The 11909-nt window shown below is 50.9% G+C and overlaps 1 pseudogene; it reads right to left on the bottom strand.

The window, feature by feature from the left end:
- Positions 1–253: 253 nt before the first annotated feature.
- Positions 254–372, bottom strand: LOC122907913 (annotated as a pseudogene).
- Between the last annotated feature and the right edge of the window lie 11537 nt (positions 373–11909).

Here is an 11909-nt window from a genome sequence, read left to right as displayed (position 1 = left end):
TCTGAGTCAAAACTTCTTTAGTCAGCCCTGCCTTCACATACAAGTGGAAGGGCTTGGTAACATCTGGGATGACCAATGCTGGGGCACACAGTAAGGCTCTTTGTAATTCCCAAAATGCTCCTTCTGCCTCAGCTGTCCACACTCTACCATAGTGAGTCCTCCCTTAGCCAGTTCGTAGAGAGGTTGTGCCATCTCCGTGAAGGTAGCATCCACAGCCTGCAGTAGCCCACCGTCCCAAGAAATTCCCTCTTGGAGATCAAAGCAACCGGTATTCCCTGTCAGTCTTCCATCCAAGTACTAACCAGGCCCGACCCTTCTTAGCTTCCAAGATCAGACGAGATCTGGCGCCTTCAGGGTGGTATGGCCGTAGACAATCATAAGGTTCTTACCCGATATTCTCAGATGAGTGTACGTGACACCCTATATAACATGGAACCGTCCTCCCCTTGCTGGAGGAAGCTGAACTTTCTCATACCCTACTGTTACCTTAATTTGTCCAGGCTTGGTTAGCTACCATATCTCTCTCGTTCATAGTTACATTGGCCCCCGGCCTTCTTGGGCTACTGATGCCTTGTGGTCATACCCATTCTGTACAAAGGAGGAGGTAGTGGAGGGTTTCTAAGTGCTTGGAACAGAATGATGTTTCAGACAGATGGACATGTTGTTCAAAGATGCAGAGGCTGCAGAGAGCCAGCATATTCAGAAACGTGCCAGCAGCTGCACGTGTATCAATCGGGTCAGGTCCCTGGCAGCCTCCGATGGCCAAGATTTGAAGCCTTGACTCCCGAGCTCCTCCCATAGGCCCTTGTGTGACCCATCGAGTCCAGACATCAGAGAAGAGGGACGAGCAGCTCACAGAGTTTCAGAGAGTTTTCTTCCTCTTGGAAGATGGCTTCCTAGACTCAAAGTGGACCCTCAGGCTCTCGTTTTTCTAGGGCTGAGAGCCAACACAGAGGTGCTAAGCAGAGTCCAAATTCATTGCACAGAATTTCCCCTGTTCCATCTCCCAGATTCTGGGTGGAGGAGCCCAGAGAGAACAGCTGTGATCTGCTCTTCCATTGGAGCAGGGCTGTCCCTGGATGCTGTCCTGCTCGTGTCCCTCGTGGGAACTTAGGAGCATCTTAGTTAAGGTCTGGCTGTATAAACCCTGGACTGGGCTACTCCACGGAGTAGATGACCGTTATGCCATATGAAGCCCTGCAAGATTTAGGGTGCAGTCCATTCAGACTCCATAGTGGAAGCGGTGGAGCCATAGAGATACATTCACACAGTCAGGCATTTTCCAGATTCAAACAGGTTGGACATCCTCCCCTTTTGGTATCCCTGGCTAATGGGAGGTGATCAGTCTCCCCTTCCATTCTTTTACGAATGGATTTAGCTCCGACAGTGGCCTTAGGGCTGTTTATCTCTCTTTTACATATCTCCTACTTTTTACATACAGAGTTGCTTTTCTCATTTCCATCAGTCTTAATTACACTTAACAGAATTTTGTACTCTTAGAAATACCTTAACCTCTACTTAAGACTAAATATAAACCAATGGTGAGTTGTTACAACAGAATTCTTTAGATGGCAAATTTATCAATCAGTTAAGCACAGAATGTGTTCACCAGCAGATTTCAAAAGTACAAACCCAGTTCCAGCAAACGGCGCCCTAGCATTTCATCCCATTTGGTTAGGATCTAGATGTCCAACAAATTTAACTCCATTTGTCATTCAAGCAACCCTTCACAGTTTCAGGTTATCAAAGACTTCGGAAGCCACTTTAACAATTACTCATTAAACCCTTGAAACAGACAGTTAACCATCAGCCCAGCCATCCCTTCGCCAACCAACCTCATGTTCCACCTGGGCCCATTCCACTTCAGATGCCATGCTTTCCCTGCCAGCAAGGGGGAGGGGCCAGGCAGTCCACGTCGGGCCAGAGAAGGCAAGGAATTCCCCGAAACAAAAGAAGTTTCGGCAGCTGCTTGGGAATATTCCTTAAAGTCTCTGTCTCGAGGTTGGTTCATCCCACAGTACCAGTTCTGCTTACCAAAAGTGGCCCACTAGGCACTTATTTTCCATGCCTGGCTCTAATGAGCATCAGCATTGGACACCTTAACCCGGCATTTGACTAACTCCAGGTAGCTCGTTATAGCCCTTAACACACAAAATGAGTGAGGGAGAAGCCCCACATCTATTATGAGGAACAGAGAGATGAAAGCTAGTGTCCCCTTACTCTCTGCTTGCCACATTCCTTCAACCATAACAAAACACAATAGACAACAAAAAACTAAAAACAAACAAATAACCACAACCCCAGTGGCCCTCGTCCAGAGCCTGCTGCTGGGGGGGGACTTCCTTTCCTGAGCTCCATGAGCTTTTTCATATTCTCCTATTATCTTGTTATTTACCTTTCTATTTGTTGTTCCTTTAGAGTTTCTATAACCTTTAAATGGTTTATTGAAATGTATACTTTAAAAGTATGAATTGTGTCCAATCAAGTTCTGGACATTTTCACCATCCTAAATGAAACCCCATTCAAACATTGGTCACTCCCATCTCTTGGCAACCTATCTTAAGTAACTATTAATTTACTTTCTTTTCCTATAGATCTGAGTTTTCTGGACATTTCACATATAAACAGGATCATACATGTAGTCTTTTATCACTGGCTTCTTTAATTTGGCCTAATGTTTTCAAGGGTCATCGATATTATAGCATATATAAGTTGCCTTATAGAGTACAATATAGGTTTCTGATCCTTTTAAAATTTTGTATATTGTATGAGGTAGAAGTTTAACTTCATCCTTTAAAACAGGTGCTTACTGCTATAATTTCCCTTTAAGTACTGTTTTAATGGCATTCCATAAGCTTTGGTGTGTTGTTTTTGTTTTTGTATAGCTCAATGGATTTCCTAATCGGATTTTTCTCTTTGTCCTCCTGACCAAATTTATGGAGTGCATCGATTTCTATGCACTTTTTAATTTACCCAGAGCTTGCCACTGGTGGGGGCTATCTTTATCCCCAACCGTCTAAGGGGACTTGAACCCCTCAACTGTCAAAGGGAAGGCAGGGGACTCGAACCCCCCGACCGCCTAGGGGGACTCGAACCCCCCCGACGGCGCAGGGGGACTCGAACCCCCCCGACGGCGCAGGGGGACTCGAACCCCCCGACCGCCCAGGGGGACTCGAACCCCCGACCGCGCAGGGGGACTCGAACCCCCCGACCGCCCAGGGGGACTAGAACCCCCTGTCGATCTATCAGCAGAGGGATGGGGCATCCCCGCATCCACTCCAGCCCTGGTGAGCATGGCTGCGTCCAGCTTCTCCCCGGTGGGCTATACCCTGGAGCTCCAACCAGACAGACTTATAGGATCCCAATACCTCGGAACCCAATACTTCGAAACCCAATGCCTCGAAACCCAATACCTCCAAACCCAATACCTCGAAACCCAATACCTCCAAACCCAATACCTCCAAACCCAATACCTCGAAACCCAATACCTCGAAACCCAATACCTCCAAACCCAATACCTCGAAACCCAATACCTCGAAACCCAATACCTCCAAAGCCAATACCTCCAAACCCAATACCTCGAAACCCAATACCTCCGGAGGCTTTTCTTAAAAATTCTGATGCTGGCTCAGTTCTTGTCGTTTGATCCCGGACAAGCCCCCAAATGTTAGGGTCCGTGATCAAAGGAACGAGACTGATACAAAGCGAAGGTCAAGCAAAGCTTTATTTCGCGCCAAGCATCATGAATCTCACTGACCGGTCAGGACTTTCTTTTATAAAAGATGACAACTTTGACCCCGGCGAGCCTACTCCCAATGAGGTTGCTGACATCTAGGTCGTTTCTCACTGTGTCACTGCTGAGGGTCCTGGAGTGCGGGGCAGGGCCGCTGGCACAGCAGGCGTCAAGGGACCGCTGACAACTGGACCGCAGATGTCTCAGGACCGCAGGCGTCGAGGGACCGCTGACAACTGGACCGCAGATGTCTCAGGACCGCAGGCGTCGAGGGACCGCTGACAACTGGACCGCAGATGTCTCAGGACCGCAGGCGTCGAGGGAACGCTGACAACTGGACCGCAGACGACTGGACTGCTGGGCCGCCGGAGGCTGCAGGCTGCAGGCGATGGCTCGGGGCCGCCGCCGGAGGCTGGAAGCTGCAGGCGGCGGCGCTCGGGGCCGCCGCCGGAGGCTGGAAGCTGCAGGCGGCGGCGCTCGGGGCCGCCGCCGGAGGCTGGAAGCTGCAGGCGGCGGCGCTCGGGGCCGCCGCCGGGGGCTGGAGGCTGGACCGCCAAACGTGGTTATAGCTCTTACAAGAGCTGTTACAGCTCTTCTATACACCGTTGACTCCCCTGCTCTTCTGCGACTTCCACCGCTCTCCGCCGACTTCACCGCTCTCTGCCGACTTCACCGCCTCTGCACCGCTCTCTGCCGACTCCACTGCAGCAGCCGCTGCTCTCCTGCTGCAGCCCCCGGCCCTCCTGCAGGAGCCCCGGCTCTCCTGCAGGAGCCCTGGCTCTCCTGCAGCAGCCCCCGGCTCTCCTGCAGGAGCCCCCGGCTCTCCTGCAGGAGCCCCCCTTGGCAGCCTGGCAGAGCAACCTTTATGGGGGTGGTTGAGCCCCGCCCCTACACAGGTGACCAATTGAATTTCAACCTTCCCAGTGGATATACATACGGCCTACTGATTGGATGACTCCACTCAGTCTGCCCCACCCTTACAAGGGGCTATGGACGAGTCTCCCTCTCTGTAGATTTGGCCCAGCTCCCAACAGTTTGGGGTCATTTTGTGGGAAGGTTGGAGTCCTGCTGTCTGGCTCAGGTGTCTCTCCAAGAGAGGGATTCCAGACCAGAGCCCTGGGTATGTGCGACTGGAGAACTAGAACTCTGGTGAGGATTGGGAACATAGGGGCTTGGACAGCCCCATATGTGGGCTCCTGGTCCAGGCCCCTCAATTCCTTACATTGAGATGGGGCTCATGCTGAGGGTCACAATGCGAATTTGTGCCCAAGTAGGCAATCACTTTTGGGTGTGGCCTCAGGGGTTATGAAGGTATCTCCTATCATGACGGTGTGACTCCATGCCAACAGCAAGCTTTATAGCCATGGGGATGGAGGAGTTCTGATTTGTGCTTCAGGTACCCACCTGTGTGGGGATTACATATAATGTCTACGTTAATAATTCTGTAAACCCAGGTTGGGAAGAGATGGTGGCCTTAGGCCATGGTGTGTCCAATGTGCTGGGTGTGCCACCAGCTGTCTCTTTGTCTGTCGGGACGTCTGGCCTCAGGCTGTGTCAGATAGAGCATTAGTGCCCAGGGCAGTCAATCCAATTGGGGTGCGGTCGAGGCCAGAGCATGTTGATCATAATTTGGGGTGTCTAGAGAGCCCCATAGGGCAAACTTTTTCTTCTGGTGGGCAGGCAGAGGGTTACTCTGCATTTTGGTTCCAGAATTCCCAGTCTGGAGGGTTTGTTTGCTAGGAGTGTGAGGAAGGAAGCCTGAAAACACAAGCTAGCATTAGGTTTCTGGCCAAGGGCACGGCAGGCCCACTCTGCAGAGCTTGAATCGAGATCTCCTGTATCTGAGGTCAGGGTGAGTATCAGACATTGCATCAGGCTGGAGTTTGTGTCCAGGATTGCCCCATCCTGAAGCGGGTGGGGCCATCATGAGGCCAGAGAGGTTTTCCTACGCTGGGAGTTATGAGCTGCTCCAAACCTCAAGGTTTCATTCTACAGGAGAGTTGAGTCCTATTGGATGTTTCCGTCATGCCCCATATGGAAAGACTCAAGAGCACATGTCTAAGCATGGATGACTAGAAACACCACCTCACATTGCCATTGGCTGATCGGGACAAGGCAGACTCAATCTGCAGGCTCTTGGGCGAGCTACCCAGAGGGCTGAGTTGATATGGACTCTCCTGAGAATGGGTCATAATGTGGTTTTATGGACATGGAGACCTTGGAATGTGGCGGTGGCTCATGGACATTGCAGGATTCTCCAACCTGAAGGGTTTGACACAGCTCCAACAAGGAAGCTTCCCATGTGGAGATGAGAGGTGTTCTGTTTGGTGCCTCAGGAAAGCCCCATATGCTGGTCTTTGAACCCGGACCTCTGAGGAGTGACAGATGAAAACCAAAGCAAGCGTTCATATTAGGGCCTAGGGTCCTTCCACGTTCAATCTTCTGTTTCTGTGGGCATCTGTCTGCATGTGTGCATGGAGGTAGTTGCTCAGCTTTTGTCAGAATGCCCGTTTGTGCATGGCGGTTTACAGTAGTGGGATGTCCTCGGGGACCTTGAAGTTTTTCCTATTTTGCAGGGTTGTGGCCAACGGAATGGACATAGTTTCCTAGGAGAAAGCAGGCACAGCCTTGTGGTGGGGCTCCAGAGGACTCAGCCTGGAGTTTGTGTGTGCCGTGGCTGTGGGGAAAGACATCCAAAAACAGAAACTCGGCTCAGGTTTGGGGCTGAGGTTATGGTAGGCCTGACCTACAGTCTGTGAAAGCATCTCCTCAAGATATGAAAAGAGGGCTAGTCGAGGCAGTCACTCAGGCTTTTGTCTCTGGATGTTGTGTCCACGATTGCTGTTTAATGTACAGGTGGCCTCATAGCCTAGGAAGAGTATTCCCTCTCTGGTGATTTGCCCAACTCCCTAGAGTTTGGGGTCTTTCTGTGGGAAGGGAGGAGTCCTGTTTACTGCCTCAGGTGTCCCCGCAATAGCGGGATTTGTGAGTGTCGCAGTGCATGCTGACAACAGGAATACCTGCCCTCTGGTAAGGCCTGGGGCCGTATGGGCATGGGAAGCCCCATATGCAGGCTCTTGTTCCAGCCACTGAGAGCCGTTACTTGAATATGGGACTCACGCTGTGGGTCACAATGCATGTCTGTGCCCAAGGCGGCCCTCAAGCACTGGCGTGGCTTCTCGGCAACACAGGTTTTGCTACACTGAACGTTGGACAACACGTCAACCACAAGGTTTCTTGCCTTGGGGAAGGAGGAATTCTGATTTCTGCATCACGTTCACCCATGGGCAGTAATTGGAGACAAGGTCTAGGTTCTGAAGCCTGAAAACCGAGGTTGAGAAGAGATGACGACCTAAGGCTATGGCAGGTCCAATGTGTTCAGTTTGGGGCCAGCTGTCTAGGTGTCCTTTGGGATGTCTGGTTTCAGGCTGTGCCAGACAGGGCATTACTACACAGGGTAGGTTCTATAATTGCGGTACAGTCGTGTGGCGTGCATTAGATAATCATTTGGGGTTTCTCGTTAGCAACATAGGGCAAAGTTTTTCTTCTGGAGGGCAGGAAGAGTGCTGCATTGTGGCTCTGGATTCCCAAGCCAAAGGAGGGAATTTGGAGGACTTGTTGGCCAGGAGAGTGGGGATGGAAGTCTGAGAACACAGGCTAGGCTTAGGTTTTGGGGCAAGGACACGGCAGGCACACTCTGCAGAGCTGAATCGAGATCTCATGAATCTGAAGTCAGGGCGAGGTTCAGACGTTGGCTCAGGTTGGAGTTTCTGTCTATATTGGGCCCTTAATGAAGGGGGGGTACATTATGAGGCCATGGAGGATTACCCACGATGGTAGTTGTGAGATGCTCCAAATAGCAAGGATTCCTTCTGTGGGATAATTAAGACCTGTTGGATGGCTCCAGGGTGTCCCAAAAAGTACTTCTCCAGAGCAGGGTTCTAGAGATGGATTCCTAGGCAGCCGGCCTCACAGTCCAATTGTCTCCTAGTGACAAGACACGTTTGATCTGCTGGCTCTTGGGTAGCAACCGAGGGGGCTGAGTTGAAATGGACTCTCCTGGGGATGGGTCATAATGTGGGTTTGAGTCCATGGAGACCTTGGAATGGGGAAGTGGCACGAGGGCCCTGAAGGATTCTCTTAACCAGAGGTTTTGACACAGCTTCAACGAGCAAGTTTTCCATGGGGTGATAAGATTTGTTCTTATTGGTGCCTCAGGAAACCAATGTATGCTGGTATTGGAAACCAGGCCTCTGAGGAGAGATGCCTGGAAACAAAAGCAATGGATCCGATTAGGGCCTAGGGGCCTGTCTGGTTCAATCTTCTTCTCTGGGTACATCTGTCGACAGGTCTGAGTGGAGGTAGTTTCTCAGCTTGTGTCAGATCGCCCCTGTTTGTCCTGGGCAGCCTATAATATTGGGGTGGCCTCGGGACTTTGGAGTTTTCTCCTAATCTGTAGGGTTGTGGCCAATGGAATGGGCAGAATTCCTCTGGAGAGGGCAGGCACAGCCCGGAGATTGGCTCTAGGGTCCCCAGCCTGGAGGGTGTGTGGGCCAGGCTTATGGGGACAGAAGTCTGAAAACACAAACTCCACTTAGGATTTGGGACGTAGGTATGGCACACCCGATCTACAGACTGTGAGAACTCTTTGGGATATGAAAAAGGGTGAGTTTGAGGTGCTTGCTCAGGTTTTGTCTCTGGATTTGTGTCAACAATGTGGGTGGAATATTGGCGTGGCCTCATGGGCCATGGATGTCTTTCCTTCTCGGAGGATTTGGCCTGATCCCAAGAGTTTGGTTACATTCTGTGAGATAGGAAGAGTCCTTTCTGTTTTTTGTTTGTTTGTTTGTTTGTTTTTGTACTTCATGTGTCCCAAAAAAAGTGATTCCAGAGCAGAGTCCTTGTGAGTGGCATCTGGACAACCCCATCTCTGATTAAGTTTGGGGGCCTAGGGGTATGGCTAGTCCCATATGTGGGCTCTTGATCCAGACACTGAGGAAAGGGCTCATGCTGAGGGTCACAATGCCTATTTGTGCCCAACAAGGCCCTCAATCATGGGAGGGGCCTCATGGGCCACACTTGTTTCTCCTACAGTGAACGTTGGACAAATGCCAACCACAAGGTTTCCGGCCATGGGGAAAGAGGATATCTGATTTCTGCATAACTTTCACCCCTGGACAGTAATTGAAGTTTAGGTCTAGGTTCTGAAGCCTGAAAACTGAGGTTGGGAAGAGATGAAGACCTGAGGACCTGGCGTGTCCGATGAGTTCAGTGTGCGGCCAGCTGTTGAGTGTAGGTCCGGAGGTGCAGGCTCAGGCTATGTCAGACAGGGCATTAGACAGCGTCGACTGTATAATTGGGGTGCAGTCGAGTGGCGTTCAGGTTGATCCTCATTTGGGGTTTCTGGGTAGCTCCATAGGGCAACGTTTTTCTTCTGGAGGGCAGGCAGAGTGCTGCATTTTGGCTCCGGTATTGCCAAACTGGAGTGCTTTTGGGCCAGGAGTGTGAGGACTGAAGTCTGAAAACACAAGCTAGGCTGATCTCTCGTGGTGAGGGCATGGAAGTCACACTCTGCAGAGCTGAATCGAGATCTCATGCCCCTGAAGCCAGGGAGAATATCAGAAGTTTGCTCAGGTTGGAGTTTCTGTCCATGACAGCCCCTTTATTAAGTGGAGCGTCTCACAAGGCCATGGAGGTTTTCCCACAATGGGAGTTGTGAGATGCTCCAAACCATAAAGATTCCTTCTGTGGGACACTCGAGACTTCTTGGATGGCTCCAGGATGTCCCATCCTGGAACGACTCCAGAGCAGGGTTCTAAGGATGGATGACTGGGCAGCCCGGCTCCCATTCCAGTTGTCTCCTCGGAACAAGTAAGGTTTGATCTGCTGGCTCTGGGGGAGAAACCAAGGGGGTTGAGTTGAAATGGACTCTCCTGAGGATGGGTCAAAATGTGGGTTTACGTCCAAGGTGACCTTGGAATGGGGCGCTTTATCTGGGGCCCTGAAAGATTCTCCTTACCGTCTGTTTTGGCAGAGCTCCAAAGAGTACGTTTCTTATGTGGAGACAAGATTTTTCTGATGAGTCCCTCAGTAATCCCCCATATGCTGGTATTGAAAACCAGGTCTCTGAGAACAGATGCCTTGAAAGCAAAGCAATGGATCTGATTAGGGCCTAGGTGCCTGTCTGGTTCAATCTTCTTCTATGGGGATATCTGTATCTGGGTCTGAGTGGAGGTAGTTGCCTAGCTTGTGACAGATCACCCCTTTTTGTCCTGGGCAGCCAACACTATTGGGATGGCCTCGGGTAGTTTGGAGGTTTTTCCTAATCTATAGGGTTGTAGCCAATGTAATGGACAGAATTCCCCTGGAGAGGGCAGGCACAGTCCTGAGGTGTGGCTCCAGGGACCCCAGCTTGGAGGGTGAGTGGTCCAGGACTGTGGGGACAGAAGTCTGAAAACACAAACTCAGCTTAGTTTTGGGGACATATGTATGAAAGGCCCAATCTACATACCGTGAGAATTGTTCGGGCTATGAACAAAGGGCAAGCATGAGGTGCTTGCTCAGGCTTTGTCTCTGGATTTTCTGTCAACGGTGGCTGTGGAATGTTAGGGTGGCCTCAAGGACCATGGACAAGTCTTTCTTTCTGGGGATTTGGCCTGATCCCAAGTGGTTGGGATCATTCTGTGAATGGGAGGAGTCCTATCTGTATAGATATTTTTTTTTTTTTTTATCTCAGGTGTCCCACCAAAGAGGGATTCCAGAGCAGAGCCCCGAGTAGGGGTGACTAGACATCTCAAACTCTGGTTGAGATTGGGGGACTAGGTTCTTGGCAAGCCCCATATGTGGGCTGTTGTTGCAGTCACTGAGAGGCTTTACATGAGGATACAGCTCACGCTGAGGGTCACAATGTGTGTTTGTGCAAATTGCGGCCCTCAGGGATAGTTGGGGCCTCATGGGTCACAGTGCTTTCTCCTACAATAAACGTTGGACAACATGCCAACCACAAGCTTTCTGGCCATGTGGAAGGAGGAGTTCTGATTTCTGCATCACGTTCACTGCTGGGCAGTGAGTGGAGATAACAGCTAGGTTCTGAATGTGAAAACCGAGGTTGGGTAGAATGATGGCCTAAAGCCATTGTGGGTGCGATGTGCTCTGTGTTCGGCCAGCTGTCTGGGTGTCAGACGGGAGGTCTGTGCTCAGGCTGTGTCAGACAGGGCTTTAGTGCACAGGCTAGACTGTATAATTGGGGTGCAGTCGACTGGCGTTCAGGTTGATCCCCATTTGGGGTTTTTGTGTAGCTCCATAGGGCAACGTTTTTCTTCTGGAGGGTAGGCAGAATGCTGCATTGTGTCTCCAGAATTGCCAAACTAGAGGGCTTGTGGCCAGGATTGTGAGGACGGAAGTCTGAGAACACAAGCTAGGTTTAGGTTTCGGGGCAAGGGCATGGCAGGCACACTGCAGAGCTGAATCGAGATCTCGAGCTTCTGAAGTCAGGGCGAGGATCAGACGTTGGCTCACGATGGAGTTTCTGTCCTTGATAGCCCATTTATGAAGGTGCAGGGGCATCATTAGGCAATGGAGGTTTTCCCACTGTGTGATAGTGTGTTGCTCCAAACCGCAACGATTCATTCCTCATGATAGTCGAGACCTGTTGGATGGATCCAAGACGTCCCATAAAGAAGTTCTCCAGAGCAGGGTTCTAAGAATGGATGCCTCGCAGCCCACCTCACATTCCAATTGTCTCCTAGCAGCAAGGCAGGTTCGATCTGCTGGCTCTGGGGGAGCAACCGAGGGGGCTGAGTTGAAATGGACTCTCCTGAGGATGGGTCATAATGTGGGTTTGTGTCCATGGAGACCTTGGAATGGGGCCGTGGCCCAGTGCCCTGTAGGATTCTCCTAACCGGAGGTATTGACACAGCTCCATAGAGCAAGTTTCTCATGTGGAGACGAAATTTGTTCTGACTGTTGCCTTAGGAGCCCCCATAAGCTGGTATTGGAAACCAGGCATCTGAGGAAAGATGCCTGGAACCCATAGCAATGGATCTGATTAGGGCCTAGGGGCCTGTCCACTTCAATCTTCTTCTCTGGGAACATCTGTCTAAGGTTCTGAGTGGAGATCATTGCTCAGCTTGTCTCAGATCACACCTGTTTGTCCTGGGAGGCCTACACTATTGGT

Source organism: Neovison vison, chromosome 5 (assembly GCF_020171115.1).
Source record: "Neovison vison isolate M4711 chromosome 5, ASM_NN_V1, whole genome shotgun sequence".
Lineage (NCBI taxonomy): Eukaryota > Metazoa > Chordata > Mammalia > Carnivora > Mustelidae > Neogale > Neogale vison.
This window is presented reverse-complemented; position numbering and strand designations above follow the sequence as displayed.